The following is a 21,388-nucleotide window of genomic DNA, read 5'->3' as shown; positions in this document are numbered from 1 at the left end:
TTTGGCCCTAGTGGCTTCTAGTTCAACATCATTCTCACACTTGTGGTACTAATATGAAACTTCCATATTAGCTATGGACATATTCAACATGTTGTTTTCAACTTGGCATCTTCCTAAATCATTTATGACAGTATTGTGCCTTTTTTCAGCAATCTGTAAATCATAAGAAAACTTCTTGGCTCGACCTTCATGTGTCTTGCAATTATTTTTCCAGTGTTTAACGTCATTTTCAGTTTACTGACCCATGTTGTCAACTCTTCCGGGGTATTTCCTATACCAGCATTTTTAAAGGCTAGATTAATCCTTTGAAAACCATCACGCATGGCTTCCATCTCTCTACTCAGTTTATAGTTTCATTCCTCAAATAATGAATTTGAACTTCATATTTTAATAAATCTTCTTTCTCCTGAATGCCCCCACTAATATCTTTATCTTATAACACTTTTGTCTCTAATCTAGCAGGACTATCAATTACCAAACTAGGTCGATCTTTCATCTTGAACTCTAAGATTTTATGATCCAAAAGATGTTAGACTCGATGCTTGAAGGCGGTGCAATTCTCAATAGAATGTCCTTGAGTTCCGGCATGATATTCACAATGAACATTGACATCATACCAATTTGGATATGGAGGTTGCCAATGTTTCATATAATGCAGAGCCACCTCTCAGGCTTTTAGTAGCTTCTCGTACAACTCCTTATATGATATAGGGATAAAATCAAAATGAGAACCACCTGTAACATCCCAAAAGTCGAGTTAGTGACCAAAATGAAAGTTTTTGAAACTTAGTGACCAATCTCATAATAGATTAAAAATGCATGGACTTAACTGGAGAATTTTGATTTTGGATTTAATAGTAAAGTTTGAAAGTAATAAGGGTATTATTATCTTTTCTAAGAAAAGAATTTTATTTTCTCTTTTTTGGATATAAACACGTGGAATGGGAAAGGAAAAAGGAAAAGTCTGGAGATGGGAGCTTCTTCTTCCTCCTCTCCACCATGAGCTCATTTTCAAAGGTGAGAATGTTTTCAGTTGGTTAATTCTTGTAAGTTTTGAGTTAGTTTTATTCTTGGGATGTTAAGAAAGATTAAGGAAAGCTTTAGGTGGCTTAAAACTCAAAGATGAACAAGTTATGAAAGATTAAGAAAAATGAGTTTTTAAGTGAATTATTGAAAAATAATGAGTAAATGGATTTTTAAGTTGAATTTGACTTGTCATAAGTTGAAATAAGAAATTGAGAGTGTTAGAAACGAATTTAGAACGTGTTGATTTATTGGCTTGATTATTGAATTCAAGTATGTATGTGGGATATTGGATATTAGGATGAGTTAAAGTGATCTAAATTGGTTAGAATAAGTGTAGTTGAGCTTAAAGGACTAAAAGGAGGTTATGGTAGAATAAATAAATGAGTTTGATAAGATTTTCGGGTTAAAGAAGTGAATTATGGGCTATGAGTATCGGTAATGCTTCATCAAGTACCGATACTTCAAGAGTAAAAGAGTGGTAATTGGTGTTGGGGTATCGATACTGGTTGAACAATATCGATACTATAAGCTTGAATTTGATAAAGGCATTCATGGGGTATCGATACCTGGAGGGTAGTATTGATACCAAGAGTATCGATACCATAAGGTCAGTATTGGTACCAATTTTTGAAATAAGGATTTCAAATGCAAAAATGGGTATCGATACCAGGCTTGGTATCGATACCACAACTAGGGAAGTATCTATACCCTACAGAGGGTACCGATACTACTCTAAGTAGAAAATGGAATTAAGCCTTTCTTTTGGTCTAAGAAATTGAGGATCGAATTATGATATTTGGAATGTTGATATGTATATAATATGTATGATTGTGTAGATATCGATCGAGAGCAAAGTCCAGACAAGTCGACAAGTAATAGTCATTGAGAAAAAGGATAAGAGATATATGTAATTTTGGAACATATATGCGGTACTTTGGTACACTTATTTGGTCCATTGGAATATGTATATGGTTCTTAAGGAGTAGTCCTTCGGGACATATATGTTATATGTGGTCATTCAGGACATTTCTACGTGGTCTTTCGGGACAAATTCGACATGCCCCTAGTGGGAATTATACGAGATGTGGTGGCAGGATATGTGCGCACAACCTCTATGTACTCACATATCTTTAGTTCTCACATGTGTACATGAGTTAATAAAGAGATAACAACAAATACAATATATGTGATGTATATGCTTTGTGATATGAAATGTGTTGTTTGGTTAAATAAATAATAATATGATAGTTAAGAAGGTTAAGTGCAAGAATAGATAACTAAAAAGTATGAATGAATATAATATTGATAATGAAATGAGGTTATTTATAATAATGACAAAATATGTATATGTGTACATTTAATTATATGTAATGTTATATTGTTTTGTTTTGCATGATAGCATTGTATGATCTGTTCATGCATGGTTAAGTAGTTAGAGTTTCCTTTATAAATTTAATGTCTCACTAAGTCATCGACTTAGCATGTGAGTGTTTCAAACATAGGTTCTGAGAAGCAAAAAGAGGATCAAAGCAATGATAGGCAAGGCATGTTAGTTTCTTCTTCCTAAAGATCATATCATAAAGGGTTTTGAATCATATGTATATTGTTTTATTGATAGTAGTTGGCATGTAATTAATTTTTTGAATTATATACAGGCTCTGATATGATTTGTAAAACCAATTGATTTTAGATAATGTAAAATATGCATTTCTTGAAATGTGAATTTAAAAGTTAGCCAATTTGTAAAGAAAAATGTTTTGAAAAGTTAATGTGACACCTCGGACTAGGATCCGGGTTGGATACAAGTTGGGGGTGTTACACCACCTCTCGGCTTGGATTGAACTTGAGTCTCTGATTTTGGGAACAAACTCTTAAATACCAATAAGTTCTGATTGCATGACTTCTTTTCATCTCTGGAACTTCTACAGTTGTCACCATTTCTTTGGTATTTCCAGATAATTTATTGATAAAAATGGTGATCGTGTGTGATCTCTCAGATTGACTAGGATCTGCTTGTTCTAAAGTAATCCCTTGTGCATATGACATTGCAGGATTGTGTTTATCGAGTATTTTCTCTTATTGTGCAGAAGTCTATTTTCCTTTGGCCAAAGCATATATTTTATCCATCATTTTGGACATTTTCCCTTTCATATCTCGTATCTCCTTTTGCTCTTCATCGGACATACGATCTTTGGGTGCATAGCTTTCCACTATTTTCGAAGCTTCCTCAAGATGTCATTTCCTATTTGTGTTAAAGTTTACTTGATCATGAAACCCTTTGTATATTATGAAAACCTTTTACTTTAATCACCACTCACAAATCAACACCCTTTTGATTATGTCATGATCATGCAATGCAAGCAAAAAGAAAGCAACATAAAAAGAAGTTAGTACAAATAAAAAAATAAATAAAATAATAAGATAATGCAAAACAAAAATGCAAATACAAATAAGAGACAAAGAAAAAATAAGTCAAGAGGAATAGTTAATATCAATCAATTAAAATAGTATGAAAAGATATTTATGGAAAGAAAAGATTCTACCCAACATGGTATCTACCCTAACATGCTTTTATCAAATAGAAATCTTATCCATACATGTTTTCTACCCCCCATGCTTTGTTATTTACAAAAACAATAATCCTAATTGTATTATATCTAATTCACAGACTTCGTACAAAAATATAAAACTTAACTGCATATTTTTCTAGTTCTCATGCTTTTACAAAATAAATAAACAAATTTGAGAAAAATGTTAGAGTGAGTTCCCCATTTTATGAACTTTGAAGAACTGTTGACATAAATTTCATATGAAATAGGCAGAAATTCGATATTACTAATAGGGTCCTCGAATTATCCTTTGCTGGTGCCCCCTTGAGCCTGCCAGATCCTCGATCCTCACCCATTATAGGCTTAAACGGATCGAGTTCAATTCGAGAGGATGTATTTCCTTATGTCCATGTGAGGAAACTCAATGTTTCACTCGTAAACATGAGGCGTATATATCCTAGAGGTTACTTACTAAAGCCCATGAGGAGAAAAATAATTTTTCTCATGTAAGCGTAGTGTTCACCCCTACCTAACGGGGAGAGCACAATTAGAAGACTCTAACTATTTTTAAATGGTTATAGACTGTGTGAGTGGAAACTCACGATCCGTTGCCTCAATCCAAGAACAATTAAACCAAAAAAGGTTAGAAATCTGAAACACAAAAACCAATCATATTAGTACGACTAATAAAAATGCGATGTGATGCAAACAAAACTTATTTATCAAAATTTAAATATCATTTATATTTGCCATTTTCAACTAAAAAGATGACGTATAATCGATTACAGCTCGACTCTTTAATGTCCCCAGCGAAGTCATCAAGCTGTCGGAACGATCCTCGAGCTTTTTGGGGATGTGGCGGGGATCGATCCAACTTAATCTTGGAAAAAGGTTGGGTTTCAAAATAAAACAAATAAATATTTTTGGAGTCACCATCGACCTTTTGGTTAGGTAGGCCGAATACCTAAAAATACCTTTTAAAATAATTTTTAAAAAAATAATTTTAAAAGATAAAAAATGATCTACTTTTAACTAGAAATTAATTTTGAAAAAAAAGGTTTTGTAGTCAATTACATGTGGGGAAGGATTAACACCCCCACAACGCCCAAAATCGGTACCTAAGCAATTATTCATCATCTAAAAGTTGAAATTGAAAAACTTGAATATACATTTAAATTGTGATCTTTTTATAAAAATTAAAAGGGATATTATTTTGTACGAACAATCCTCGAGAATACCTTTTTAGTCAGTTAAGGGGGTATTTTTATGATTTCTTGTACAAAATAATATTACCCTAAATTTTAGATACAACAAATACATAAAATAGATAAAAACAAATTCATTTAAAACATGAAAGGTATTATTTTAATCGAGCAATTCTTAGAAACACACTTCTTGTCAGTTAAAGGGTATTTCCATTAATTTCTCGTATAAAATAATATTTAAAAATTATTTCAATTAGTAAAAAAAATTACAACTTCAATCATAAATAAACCAATAACACTATTCAAAATTAAAAATATTAAATTTGAGGATTAAACTGCAAAGAAAACAAAAATTATGGCCATAAATTAGACTAGCAAGCAAGATAGGTACTCGCAGCGTAATTTAATCATCATCACAATTAAGGATTAAAATAGAAACCACTAAAATAATAGGGATCGAATCAAATATTTACCCAAAATGCGTATAAATAAAGGCAGTGACTAAAATAAAAATGGGATAAAACTTGAGATCCAAATTAAAATACATGGAAATTAATTACAACGACCTAACTGAAAATTTACAATACACAAGGGCTGCGGGAATGATTTTCCCATGCGCCTAAAACGCACAACCCCTCCCCCTAAACGACGCCGTACGAGAAGGGATATATATCCATAAACCGGCCTAAAATGGCCTAATCTCTTCATTTCTCATTTTTACCTTCTCTCTCTAAAATGAGAGAAAACCTTTTCTCTCTGGATTCTCTCTATTTCCCCCCGTAGATGGGAAGCCGACAGCCTCCGGTCACCGTCCGCTGAAGCCCTCCACCGCTACCCACGACGGCCAGAGTTTGATAAATCACCCCAAAATGCTTTTTTTCTACTCTAAAGTCGAACCCGAACCTCCCTAAACCTAAAGGCACCCCAATCTTCCTAAATCTATGCGAGATCAAAGGGATACATTCGAAAAGGATAGCATTCTCCGACGACGTTTCGGCTTTGATAATGTGGTAAACTTCTCCTTCCTCTTCTCATTCTTTCTTTTTCTTTTTTGAAAGAATTTCTCTATGTTTTAAAGTTGTCACTATTATTTTTTTGTTTATTTCGAATGGTTGTTGGCTCTCTGCTCTTCGAAATCCCCCTTCATTTCTTGCAGGAAATGTTTCATTTTATAGGGACCCATAAGGAAGAACCCTCCGAGTCACCGGGGCTATGACGGTGGCTAACTAAGGAAAATATTGATTTTTTAGAGATAAGATTGGTTTGGGTCCGAAAATGATAGCAGCGGTTTACTATCGGCGTCGATTTTGGCTTGATCAGTGACTGGTATGAGCATTAAAGTAAAACCCTAATTGTCGGGAGATCTAGACTGTTGGATGGGTCCAAATCCTATGGCTGAGAAAGAGTGGTAAATCGCTAAGGGTTGCAACCCTAGCTGTCGATTTGGACCGTTGGATCTCTCATAGATCCAACGATCGAGGATGGAGACTGCTGCAGCTTTCAGCAGAAACCCTAGGCAGGTTTTGGGCCACCTGATCGGGCTGCAATATTGGGTCTTCATTATGGGCATGCTGGATCATGTATCGGGTTTGGGGTGTATTTTGGGCTGTCTTGTAAAATTTTGTAATTTAGTTTGTATATTTGGCCCTGCAAATTATATTATGTTAGTATTTTATTTAAGTAGTAATAAATAATAATAAATAATATAATAATATTAATTAAAACCTGAAAAAAAACGGGTGTTGACAATTGGGTATAAAAAATGGTTAAATTTGGGTTTTAGTCCCTGAACTCCCTATTATTTAGACATTACTCATAAATTTTCAAAAATTATCAATTTAGTCCTTTAATTAAAATAAAAAAATTATTTTAAATTCTCATTTAAAATTGGGGCGTGACAATATAAATTTGAAATAATTATAAACTTATAAATTATAAAATAATTATATTATAATGTAACAAATAAAAGTTAAAATTATAATTTTGGTTCTAAAAACATTTTTACAACGCCAAAATTTATTTATTTTTAGTTTTTATGTTTGTATTGAAAAGTATGTTTTAAACTTGTTTACTTTTGAGAAAATTTTCTATTTAGCATTGTAATTTTGCCACCCAATGGAACTTTCTAAAGGAAAATTATCGAGAATGTCTAATGAACGACGACTTAATTTAACGTTAAGGAACAACAAAGAATGAGCGTGACTGAAAATATTATAAAAACATAATATTTTTGTTGGTCACAATTTAAAATGTTAAATTTTTCTTAATATTTTTTGGTTGCACACCTTCTTCGTTACATTTTTTATTGTCAATCGAAAATGTTACATTTTTCATAATATTTTAGGTTTAGGTTGTGCTCAACCTAAACTGTTATGCTATTTATAACATTTTTATTACGTTCATTCTCTATCATTTCTTAACCCAAAATAAGACGATCGTACAACATAACTCTCTCTTTTCTTCTCCTCAATAGCAGTAATTTATTTTCTTTTTTTTATCATTTTGGTTTGAGAAATAGTGTCATTAGTTTTAATGTTGGTCGTTGATTATTTGTATTTTTTGTTTCTTATTTATTTTATTTTTTTAGTTTTTGATAATCCTACTTTTATGGTGTAATTTACTATGTCTTTATGGTACATTTTTTTATTATTTAATAGTTTTTAGGGTTAAATATGACGTCGTCTCAATTGATTAAGATGATGTTTATTTTTATCCCATTTATCTTTCATACTTTAGATCATCGTATTTGGATACATAATTTGGTTACTCCATAGGAATTTATTTAAATAAACCTAATCACAATGTAATCTTCAATCATTATAATTACAATAAAATTCAACTTAGTTACCAATTAATTTAAATCAATATGTAACAATTTTACTTTTGACACAAATTTCATCCTGACATTATATTATTTTAATAATTTTTTATTTTTTTACTTTTTTTATTGTCCTCCTGATCGCAGGACCAATCCCGTTGGTAAACTTTTTATTTTTTATTTTTAAATGTCATTATATTATTAAATTTATAATTGATTAAATTGTAATGTCACACATGAGTTTAAAAATAATAGATATTAGATTCTTTTACATTCGCGATGTGGATGAAAATTATTTTTATAAAAAGTATTTAACGAATGATTACTAGTTTTTTTTATTAATTTAGGATAATTATAAGATAGTATTTGTCCAAAGATAACTCTTAACCTTTTGAAATTCAACATTCAAACATCTGGCATCTATGGTACTTGTACCCGGATTTCAAATAATAACAATAATTTCTTTACCACATAAATCACTTAGTTCGTGCAACGAATAATTACAAGTTAAATATAAAAGATTTGTATATTTATTAACCATATATGCTCGATCATTAAGTAGCGGTTTTAAATTATTTTATTTCAAGTTAATAAAAATTTTATTTTATTTAAAGATGAAATTAAATTATAAATAATAGTGAAAAATGCATAATCTCAAAAAATCCTCAATATTTGTTTATTTTTTTTCAATTATGGCCGTCATGCTATCAAATCATGTCAGTAAAAAGGTTCATCAATCATCTAATTAATTCGTTAGTTGATCATTAAAAACCGAAAATTTTATGATTTAAATTGTCAAAAAGGAAAAACTTTAGGATATAATTAAAAAGACAATAAACATTGAGGACCCTTTTACGATTATGCTAAATTTTATCCATTTATGTGTTTTATTGCATAGGCTTATGACTAGGTCTGTAAACGAACCGAACGCACACGAACTGGGGTATGTTCATGTTCGTTCATTTTATAAATAAACGAACACGAACATAAACGAACAAATTTTTTTTTGTTCATGTTCGTTTATTAAAGAATATAACTTGTTCATGTTCGTTCATTTAATAAATAAACGAACATAAACGAACACGAACATAAACGAACATGAATATAAATGAACACGAACATAAACGTTGGATACCCCACCTTCCATTGTTCTTTCATGAAAAATAGTTGACAATGCAAATCAACCAAATCTACAGCGATAAATAGCGTAAGAGCTTATTAGCAGTGATGAAATGTTAAAAGATATCAAATATTTCGATCGATCTTTTAAAGATAATAAATGATTCACACGACTTTAATTTAACGCTACAACATTTATCTTAGTGGTCCATGGTTAAATATGGACAATCATTTTCCACTACTTTATTCTAATAAATTCGTCGGCTAAAAATTTTGTACCATTAATGTCAGACTTTAGTGAGGTTTGTTAATAATGGTCTTTTCCGTTGGCAGAGTAGAAAATTTAACTGCATGAAGATTTCGAACGGTACAAATTGGACTACAAGGTAATAACATAGATCTGAAATCCCTTCGATGTTATATATAGTAACTGATATTATTGCTAAACCACCATTCAAAATTTTAACGTACCTAAAGTCTATTCCACAACTAAAGGTCACACAAGAACTATGAAAACAAAAGTTCATTGTCAAAATGTATTTTCTACTTATTAATGGGTTCTTCCTGAAAAACCCATTACTTCCGCTATTACACTCTTTTTCAGAAATTGCATAGAAACATTTGTTTTGTTTTCTGGCAAATTCTATATATTTTTCTCTTTACTGATACTCATATACTTCCGATTGTTACCTTTATCTTCCCATCTATTTCTAGAAAGAAGTATGATGTTTTCTTGAGTTTTAGATGTGAAGATACCCGCAATAACTTTACATATCAACTATTAAGCCAAATAAAACATAGAAAGAGATGAAAACAGACCTGTAAAACTTCAGATTGCACTATAATATAACTTATTTTGAAGTTTTCAAAGATCGTCTCCACTCTCCAGTGAACACTAGGGTTTTGGAAAAAAATGGGGAAAATGAATATAGGTGCAAGGTGCCTCAAGGTTAAATTATTGGATTTAATCTCCAAATAAAATTGGGTTAATTATGGAGTTAGTCATCAGAATATCAGATTAATTAATATATTTAAGATACTTACAAATTGGTCACCAAAATTGATTTAAGAAGATTGGGTTAAACATAAATGAATGAAAATAAACGAACATAACCGAACGAACATAAACGAACATAACCGTACGAATATAACTGAACGTTCACAAACGTAAATGAACGAACGAGACCTATGTTCATGTTCGTTCATTTAATTAAACGAACACAAAATCTTGTTCATGTTTGTTCATTTAATAAATAAACGCACATAAACGAACTTCCCGCCGCACGGTTCACGAACGGTTCGTTGAACGTTCAGTTCATTTACAAGCCTACTTATGACAGATGAGGAACTAGCGCGAAAAGGAAACCCGGGAATGGCCCACTATGAACCAAACTCTTACGTAAACCCGACTCAGTTCGCCTTTTATTCCGACCCGATTTGTACTTTTGTGTTTTGCGGGTTCTGTTAATTCTTGATTAAATATTTTCATAGAAAATATTATTTGTGTTGATAATAATAATTGTAATAACAAATAATATTATCGTCGTATGTAAAATTTATAAAAAAATATTGATTATAATATAACCGGTTAATTACTAAAAACATTATCAACTATAATAATATAACAAATATCACTTATGTAATGTAATGAATGTAATAGGTAGTGCATTTTTAAAACTGATAAGACTTTAGAAATATGACGATAACAAAATATGTTAATTACTTAATTTGTTATCAATATATTAGATAGCGCCTAAAGTGTTAACAAAGTTTAAGTTGATAGAGCCCTAGAAATCCGATAATAATAAAATAGATTAATTACTGGAAATATTATCAACCATAATAACATAACAAGTAGAGCTTATTTAATGTAATATGTATCGTCTTTTTAAAGCTGATAGGCCTTAGAAATTCGATAATAACAAAATAAGTTAATTACTTAATTTGTTATAACTATTATTAACATATTAACTAGCACCTAAAATATTATCAAAGTTTAAGTTGATGGTGCTTTAGAAATCCGACGATAATAAAATATGTTAATTACTTATTTTGTTATTAATATTATCAACATATTAGGTAACACCTAAAATGTTTTTAAAGTTTAAGCTGATGAGACATTCGAAATCCCACAGCAACAAAATAAGTTAATTTCTTATTTTGTTATAAATAAATATTAACATAGTAGATTGCACCCAATAATGTTATTTTAGATAAAGAAATATGTTGTAATCTGAAATATTAAAATTATGTTTAATGATATTGGTAGTATTGAATATATTACGTATCTTTGGATGATAATTATTTTTAAAATAAATATTTATATTACTATGATCTAATGATCCATACTTTAACAAATATCAATACTTTTAAAGTAAGTATGGATACATTATTATTAACCTTTAGAGTATCCATATTTTTAAAGTAAATATCCATACTTTCAAATTTTAAAAAAATATTTCAAACGGTTAAGTTGTATATATTTTACTGTTTACATTATTGTCAAAACAATATTCATACTTTTAGAGTAAGTATGGATACATTATTATTAACTTTTAGAGTATCCATACTTTTAGAATAAATATTCATACTTTCGAATTTAAAAAAAAAAATCAAACGATTAAGTTGTATATATTTTACTGTTTACATTATTATTAACCTTTAAACAAACCGATAGCTAGTTTAACATAATAGGTAGCGTTGATTTAACGTAATAGGTAACACCCTTTTTATTTTACCGTTTACATTATTATTAACCTTTAAACAAATCGATAGCTAGTTTAACGTAATCATTTACATTATTAGTAACCTTTAAACAAATCAGTATATAGTTTAACATAATAGGTAGCGCCTATTTTGTTTTACTGTTTACATTATTAGTAATATTCAGACAAACCGGTAGGTAGTTTAACATAATAGGTAACGCCAATTTTATTTTAACCGATTAAATTTTAAATATAAGTATTGATACATACAATATAGGTATGAATAATTTTTCAGAACAATAGTTGGACATAGCTTACTTTCGAAATAGTATTCATACTTTTAGAGTAAGTATAGATACAAAAGCTATGAAATTTATGTTTCAATTTTTTTAATAGTTCTTAATGTTTTTTACCTACAACATTAATTTAATAATTCCATTTATATAAAAATATTATTTGATTATATAGATTTTTTTATAAAATATTATTTATAATTTAAATTTAACTAAAGATAATAATAAATATGTAATATTTATGTTTATTTTTTTTAATTTAATAATAATATATACTGTAACATAAAAATAATTCATTAAATGCTTAATATTATTAAATTAATATCTTAAAACTCACTCAAAAGATAACTCTAAATTAATATTTTCTACAGTGAAGTAAGTATGGATACTTATATATATGTATCGATATCTACCAATAACCAAAATTTACCGGTTACCAAATCTTTTTAATAGTTCTTCATATTTTCCACCTACAATATTATGAATCTATCAATATTTCCGGTTGTGCTTTACCAAATTTATTAGTTATCTTATTAAATTTCTGATTACGCCATCTTTTTAACCGTAAGTCTGCCTTTCCTTAAGACAATCACTTAGGTGGCGTTTGGTTGGATGAAATCCCTTGGAATTGGGGGGAATTTGAATCCAATTCCGTCACTTTCACATGTTTGGTTCAAGTTTTCTAAGGGAATTAGAATCCCTCATGGCTTCAACTTTCCATCAAATGAGGGAAAGTGAATTCCATCCAAGAATGGAGGGAATTCAATTTCCTTGTTGGAGGGAATTGAAATTTAACCATACTACCCTCATCAATCTTTTGGTAACTTATTCATATATTGAATAAAAATATTTTTTTATTATTTCGGGTCGGGTCGAGTCGGATGAAACTTTATTTTGGTCGGGTCGGGTCGGTTTTTTTAAGTGTGATATTCGGGTCGGGTTGAGTTCGGGTTTAGGGTAAAAAATACCCGACTCGAAAATATATATAATTTTACCTTATATATTTAGAAATAATTACAATAATACCCCTCTCTATATATATTTTTTCAATTAAGTCACTGTTTTTATTGAATAAAAATATTTTTTTATTATTTTGGGTCGGGTTAGGTCAGATTTTTAATTCATATATTCGGGTCGGGTGAAACTTTATTTTGTTCGGGTCGGGTCGGGTTTTTTAAGTGTGATATTCGGGTCGAGTCAGGTCGGGTTTTTTTAAGTGTGATATTCGGGTCGGGTCAGGTTTTTTAAAGTGTGATATTCGGGTCGGGTCAGGTTCGGGTTTAGGGTGAAACAAACCTGACCGACCCGAAAAAAATATATAATTTTACCTTATATATTTAGGAATAATTACAATAATACCCCTCTATATATAATTTTTTCAATTAAGTCAATGATTTTATTGAATAAAAATAATGTTTTTATTATTTTGTGTCGTGTCGGGTTTCTAATTCATATATTGAATAAAAATAGTTTTTGGTATATTTTTTGGTAACTAATTAACATACTCCAATTAGAATGTATCGAAATATTGCTCTATCTTTTAGTAACTTATTAACATATTTTGATTGCGATGATTTTAACTTATGATGTTTATTAGCATGATTTTTATAATTTATTGAAATGAATAATCAATCAATAAAATGAAAATTTAATATTTTTTAATTTTTCATAATATATTACTACATGTAAGTTGTAAAACAAACTAAAATAAAGCAAAAAATAAGAAGGGTAATTCTGTCATTTTATATTACTGAAATCAAATTCATCTGACATGTCTGCGAATTAAACAGAATATGAAATTGGATTTCAATTACATTTCCGCCAACCAAACAAAATATGAAATTGGATTCCAATTCCTGACAGATTCTAATTCCTGACAGATTCTAATTCTTGACAGATTCTAATTCCTTCCCAGATTCTAATTCATTCCCAGATTCTAAAATCATCGTAAACATTTCAGCGAACCAAACGCAACCTTAATTTTTTTTCTTTGAGCACAAGACAGATTTCTTTTCCCGAATTCATTTAATAATATTATAAAAAGTGTACAAAAACAAAAATTGGATGAAAACAAAACCCTGTTTCGGCTTCAGCTTCTCTTTGGTTGCTTCGACTGGGTAGTGGAGTCGGGATCGATGGCAGCCTTGCAATACCTGGAGTCTCTTCGAAATCAGCATCCAGAGCTAGCCGACTGGTATAGTTCTCTTGCAGATCTGTATCAAAAAAAGCTTTGGCATCAGCACACTCTCAAAGCTTGAGCAGTTCGTTGCTCTCACCGTCTTTTAGGTTCCTCTCTACTCTTTTCCTTTCTGGCTTACGGTTTGTAGATCTTTTCTATATTAAGGTTTTTGAATGGAGTTGATTTCTTTTCTTTTTTTATTGAGTTTGAGAAGTTAGGGTTTTGGTATAAAACTGGGGTTCCATTTGGACCATTTTCTTTCTTTAGTTTTTTTTTAAATTGAAAATAAATAAAAAGAAATGCTTATCAATGTGAAGTTGAATAACTCAAAGATAATTGGGGAAGAAGGTTTCAGCTGATATTTTCTTTATACTTGTTGATTGTAGCTTTTTTTTGTCATAGAAGAGTGTTATGGAATGCAATTGTTGTTTTGTAAATTTTTTAGAGGAAATCTTCTGGCCTACACGAGCTGCAATGCAGGAAGTTAGTTTCTCTAAAGTTTTGATATGTTACTTTTCGAGAATTGTTTTCTTAATTGTAGAATGGAAAGTAAGAGGGGAAAGCTAATGTTGTATCTGTTGAAAGTATTAAAATGGTTTTCAAGTTTGGTAACCAACTTTGAAAAAATGGTTTTCAAAGTTTGGTAAATGTTTCTTTGAAAAATAGTCTTTCAAAGTTTGGTAGATGTTTGTTGAAAAATGATAATGGGATAATCACAATTAATACCTAAGCTTTAGGGTATTTACTAGATTAAGTCCTTAAGTTTCAACTATAAATACCCTAGTTCATTTATCTTCAAAACCATTCCAAAAATCATTTCTTTCTCCCAATACTAGAGAGCTTTCTTGTGAGTAGTGAATGTTTTGTAAACACCTGTAAATTTTCTCTCTTTGTAAAAGATCTGCAACAGTCCGGAGACGTAAGCACAATTGGCTGAACTCCGTTATCAATTTCGGGTATTATTTTTCCGCTTTTATTTCGTATTCTCACTAATCTGGTAATAGGGAAATTACTTGTACTTGGTTTATTTCCCAATAACTGGTATCAGAGCTTTTGGTTGTGATTTCTGTCAATTTTTTGCGGGGTTACTATTCGGGTTACTATTCACATGAATAGTAATTTTCTTGAATAGTGAAATTCGGTCGGCGATACGAGTTTGTCGACGGAGGTGTTCTAATACACGGCGGTTCGCAGAAATTGTCAGAAACGATCCAAACGAAGCCAGATTCGAGTGGGAGCGATGGCTGCAGACGAAGGGAAGGTGAAAAATTGAAAAGTTCGATGGTGCAGACTTTGGATTATGGAAGATGCAAATTGAAGATTTTCTATACCAGAAAAATCTATATCAACCCCTCTCAGGAAAACAACCAGAGGGCATGAAGAATGAAGACTGGGCTCTTCTCGACAGACAAGCCCTCGGAGTTATCCGACTGACGTTATCCCGCAATGTTGCTTTCAACATAGCAAAGGAAAAGACCACGGCGGGTCTTATGACGGCTCTCTCCAATATGTATGAGAAGCCATCGGCCTCAAACAAAGTTCATTTGATGAGGCGATTATTCAATTTGCGGATGACGGAAGGGACATCGGTGGCACAATGCGTAAATGAACTCAACACAATCACAACCCAGTTGAGTTCAGTGGAAATTGAATTTGATGATGAAGTTCGAGCTTTAATTCTCTTATCATCTTTACCAGACAGTTGGAATGCTACTATTACAGCAGTCAACAGTTCGTCGGGAAACAGTAAATTAAAATTCGACGATGTTCGAGATCTGGTACTGAGCGAAGAAATTCAACGGAGAGAATCGGGTGAAGCATCAACCTCCTCAGCCTTGCACACGGAGTCTAGAGGGAGAACTTCAGAAAGAAATTCAAATCGTGGCAGATCGAAATCCAGAAGGGGAAAATCAAGAACAGAAAATAAAGATTTTACCTGTTATAATTGCGGCAAGAAGGGCCACTTCAAAAGAGATGGCCGAGCACCGAAGAAAAATACCGGCGCACAGAAATCTGCCAACATGACGGAGGAGACAGGTGATGCTATGATTTTAAGCGTCAGTAGTCCAATTGAATCATGGATTTTGGATTCAGGGGCATCTTTCCACTCCACGCCATGCCAAGAAATCATGGAGAACTATGTCAGTGGTGATTTTGGGAAGATTCATCTTGCTGATGATGAAACCTTGAAGATCGTCGGAAAAGGAGACATCCGACTAAAGCTGCCAAACCAGACCACCTGGAAGCTGACAGGAGTGAGACATATTCCTGGTCTCAAAAGAAATTTGATTTTTGTAGGACAGCTTGATGGAGAAGGATACAATACAACCTTTTCAGGTTGTGAATGGAAGATTACCAAAGGAGCACTCGTCATTGCTCGTGGTAAGAAGACTGGTACTCTCTATGTAACCTCAAATTTAGAGAATATCATTGCAGTAACAGATGCTGATGGAAAATCAAACCTATGGTACCAAAGGCTTGGCCATATGAGCGAGAAAGGGATGAAGACACTTTTGTCAAAGGGGAAGCTACCGGATCTAAAGAATTTAGATGTTGGACTATGCGAGGATTGCATATTTGGCAAACAAAAGAAAGTCAGCTTTGCAAAGATTGGTAAGACACCCAAGGCTGAAAAGTTAGAGTTAGTTCATACTGATGTATGGGGACCATCTCCAGTTCCATCTCTTGCATGCTCATTATATTATGTCACCTTCATCGATGATTCTACAAGGAAGGTGTGGGTTTATTTTCTGAAGAAAAAATCAGAAGTCTTTGATACCTTCAGAAAATGGAAGGCCATGGTGGAAAATGAGAATTGTATGAAAGTCAAGCGGTTGAGGTCTGATAATGGAGGAGATTACAGAAATAGGAGATTCAGAGATTTTTGCGCAAACAATGGGATCAAGATGGAGACAACAGTTCCCATGACACCGCAGCAGAATGGCGTAGTAGAGCGCATGAACAGAACTCTGAATGAACGTGCCAGAAGCATGAGGATACATGCCGGATTGCCCAAATTTCTATGGGCTGAAGCTATTAACACTGCAGCTTACCTGATCAACCATGGGCCCTAGTTCCTTTGGATGGCAGAATACCAGAGGAAGTTTGGAGCAAGAAAGAAATAAACCTTTCATACTTAAGAGTGTTTGGTTGTATTTCTTATGTACACATAGACTCTGCTGAAAGAAGTAAACTTGATGCTAAGTCCAACAAATGTGCCTTTGTTGGTTACGGCGATGATGAGTTCGGTTACCAGTTTTGGGACTATGAAAATCGAAAGATAATTAGAAGCAGAGATGTCATTTTCAATGAGAATGTGATGTACAAAGACAGGTCAACTGTAGAATCAAGCAGCTCCAATACCAAAGTTGAAACAAAGGAATTTGCTGAGTTTGAGGAGATTTCTGGAAATGATGTTCAGATCAGTCCTGAAGCAGTTCAAGAAGAACCAGGCACACCGGAACTAAGACGCTCCTCCAGAATTCCTAAACTAACCCAACGGTATTCTCCTTCTTTGCACTACTTGTTGCTGACTGACAATGGTGAACCAGAGTGCTATGATGAAGCAATGCAAGTGGAGGATTCAGTCAAGTGGGAGTCTTCCATGAAAGATGAGATGGACTCGCTTTTGTCAAATCAGACGTGGGAATTAGCTGAATTACCACCAGGCAAGAAAGCGCTTCACAACAAGTAGATTTACATGATCAAATAAGAGCACGATGGGAGCAAACGCTACAAAGCGAGATTGGTTGTCAAAGGTTTTCAGCAAAAAGAAGGTATTGACTACAATGAAATTTTCTCTCCAGTCGTAAAACTGTCTACAATCAGACTGGTGTTGAAAATTGTAGCTGCAGAGAATTTACATCTTGAGCAGTTAGATGTAAAGACAGCTTTCCTTCATGGTGATTTGGAGGAAGAAATCTATATGAGGCAGCCAGAAGGCTTCATAGAGGCAGGCAAGAAAAACCTGGTATACAGGTTGAAGAAGAGCTTGTATGGTTTAAAACAAGCTCCTAGACAGTGGTACAAGAAGTTCGATAGTTTCATGAGTAGCAGTGGTTTTACCAGATGCCAAGCAGATCATTGTTACTACATCAAGAGGTTCGACATTAACTTCATTATTCTATTGTTGTACGTTGATGACATGATCGTTGCAGGCTCAGACATGCAAGAGATTATAAACTTGAAGCAAAAATTGTCAAGACAGTTTGCTATGAAGGATCTGGGCGCTGCAAAGAAGATTCTTGGGATGAGGATCAAGAGAGACACAAAGTTGGGGACTTTGATATTATCACAAGCTGAGTACATCAACCAAGTACTCTCCAGGTTCAACATGCAAGATGCTAAACCCGTAAGTACACCTTTAGGTGTTCATTTCAGACTCTCCAAAGAACAGTCACCAAAGACGGAGGAAGAACGTGCACACATGGTGAAGGTGTCGTATGCCTCAGCAATTGGAAGTCTGATGTATGCCATGGTTTGTACCAGACCAGATATTGCTCAAGCAGTGGGAGCTGTTAGCAGGTACATGAATAATCCGGGCAAGGTACACTGGGAAGCAGTCAAATGGATCCTCAGATATCTGCGGGGTACCACAAACAAAGCACTTTGTTTCAAAGGTGGAGATACGATACTGACAGGCTATGTAGATGCTGACTTAGCCGGAAATGTTGACATCAGAAGGAGCACTACAGGGTATGTCTATACTCTAGGAGGAACCGCAATGAGTTGGGTTTCTCAACTACATAAGATAGCTGCTCTCTCCACAACTGAAGCAGAATATGTCGCTGTTACGGAAGCTAGCAAGGAGATGGTTTGGCTCCAAAGTTTCTTGGAAGAGTTAGGCAAGAAACAAGATAACAATGTCTTGTATTGCGACAATCAAAGTGCTATACATCTAGCAAAGAATCCATCTTTTCATTCCAGGACAAAGAACATACAATTGCGATATCATTTTATCCTGTCTCTTCTGGAAGATGGGATTTTAAAACTTGAAAAGATCAGTGGAGCTCAAAATCCGGCAGACATGTTGACAAAGACGGTGACTACAGACAAACTGAAGTTGTGTTCAACTTCAGTTGGCATGCTAGAGTAACAAGACTAGAAAAGCTGTTGCATTGATCGAGGTGTGATGACAGATTAAAATCAGTCTTCAAGTGGGAGATTGTTGAAAGTATTAAAATGGTTTTCAAGTTTGGTAACCAACTTTGAAAAAATGGTTTTCAAAGTTTGGTAAATGTTTCTTTGGGTTTTCAAAGTTTGGTAAATGTTTCTTTGAAAAATAGTTTTTCAAAGTTTGGTAGATGCTTGTTGAAAAATGATAATGGGATAATCACAATTAATACCTAGGCTTTAGGGTATTTACTAGATTAAGTCCTTAAGTTTCAACTATAAATACCCTAGCTCATTTAGCTTCAAAACCATTCCAAAAATCATTTCTTTCTCCCAATACTAGAGAGCTTTCTTGTGAGTAGTGAGTGTTTTGTAAACACCTGTAAATTTTCTCTCTTAGTAAAATATCTGCAGCAGTCCGGAGGCGTAAGCACAATTGGCTGAACTCCGTTATCAATTTCGGGTATTATTTTTCCGCTTTTATTTCGTATTCTCACTAATCTGGTAATAGGTAAATTACTTGTACTTGGTTTATTTCCCAACAGTATCTTAGTCACATGAATGACTAAACATTAGTTTCTAAAGCTTTGACATCTTTATTTTAGGGGGAAAATTTCTTAATTGTAAAAAGAAAAGTGCTTTGGGGCAAGCTCATGTTAGGTTCTGTTAACCCTCTTTTTTTTGTGTGTATGGTACATGTGGAAAGTTCAATCATGGTTTCCTATTTGGTCGCTTGACTCATTTAGCTTGTCTTGTTTGGATAATTAATCTGGAATGTGGTTTAGTTAATCGTTCTCATTATTAAAGAGTAGTCTTTGTTTATATATATATATATATTCATGCATACATAAATAAGTGTGGTGATAAATGTACTAATTGTACCTGCGCACTAGATGTTGGATAGGTTATCTAACTTAGGGTAACTTGTTTCTCGTAAATTTCAGGCTGGAGATGCACTGATAAAGTTTTATCATAATTTTATCACCGACTTCGAGACCATGATTAATCTTCTCAAGCTTGCACATTTTGCTGTTATAGTTTCTCGGCAGTATTCCGACAAAGAAGCTTCTACTAGTTATCTAGAAGGCGTGATTGAAAAGCTTCAAGCTACTAAAGAGCAGCGCATAGAAGAGCCAATTTTTTATATTAAGATGCAAATTGCCAAATTCAAGCTTGAGCAGGGTGACCAAAAAGAGTGCAAAAAACTTCTTGATGATGGAAAGAGTACCCTTGACAGTATGACTGACATAGATCCATCTGTATATGCTAGCTATTATTGGGTTTCATCTCAATACCATAAGTTTCGCCAAGAATTTGCTGACTTCTACAAAATGCTCTCCTCTATCTTGCATACACATCAGTGGTGTCTCTCTTGGAATCTTTTAAGCTGGTATGTTTTTATAGATTTATAGATTTTCTGGAGGGGAAATTGTATTATCTTTTGATACTACTTGAGTTCATAAGTTTACTCGTTTATTAGGATTTTATATTACAAACTCCTTGTTCCTCAGAGCTCCTGCAATAAATTATTGTTTTTATCAACCGATTCATGTGCAGCAGTGCTTGAAAGTATAAACTCTAGTCTTACTAATTTGAGCCTTCTCTCATGCTATATATCCCCTTATCTTCAATTTCTATTGTTTATAATAACATAGATGAATCTAGTTGCCAGGTTTATAATTGACAATAAAACCTCCGTAAAATGACAGACCTCTATATGGAAGGTAATACCGATTGTGGTATGGCTGTTGTGCTTAAGTAGTCTGCCTTGCAGCTGGAAAGGTTGAGGACTAACTTACCATTGCAGCTCAGTCGTTAAAAATAGATGGAAAAATAAATAAACTAAAGAAAGTTTACTGCTTTTATTTGGCCAGTAGATATATTTATTCTTTTTACTTCGTTTTATTTTAATCCTTTAATTTTTTTAGGATTTGGCATTTGATCTCTCCCTTTCCGCTCTTCTGGGAGATAACATATACAACTTTGGAGAACTGCTTGTTCATCCTATTGTAAGAAAATCGAGTTTCTTAATTTCCTATAAATTGCTGCTTGTTCTTTTCCACAGACAGAATAGTTTCATGTCATGCTAGTTGTTTGTTTGGTAATTTAATTCAAATTGTATTCATCCTTGTTTGCCATTAATGATTTAAGCACGCATTAGTTGACTTTTAATGTTTGGTATTGCAATTTGCCTATTTAATGGTTCATTGAGGCATATTGCTATTTTTGGTTAAATTTACTTTTAGTTTTAATCTAGTTTGGGCTGTTAATCCTGCTTTGGCTAAAGGAAGAATGTAGATAATCTTGGTGTAGGTAAGAGTTCAGCAAAACTGTTGTGGAGATGATCTATGTAGTGGTTGATTGTCCTTTATAGGAACACTA

At 32.7% G+C, this 21,388-nt stretch overlaps 1 pseudogene; it reads left to right on the top strand.

Annotated features, from left to right (window-relative positions):
* The first annotated feature begins 13,788 nt into the window (after nt 1-13,788).
* On the top strand, nt 13,789-21,188 carry LOC120200472 (annotated as a pseudogene).
* The last annotated feature ends 200 nt before the right edge of the window (nt 21,189-21,388 follow it).

Source organism: Hibiscus syriacus, unplaced genomic scaffold (assembly GCF_006381635.1).
Source record: "Hibiscus syriacus cultivar Baekdansim isolate YM2019G1 unplaced genomic scaffold, ASM638163v2 tig00005974_pilon, whole genome shotgun sequence".
NCBI lineage: Eukaryota > Viridiplantae > Streptophyta > Magnoliopsida > Malvales > Malvaceae > Hibiscus > Hibiscus syriacus.
Note: the sequence above shows the minus strand (reverse complement) of the source record. Positions and strands in the feature narration are given on the sequence as shown.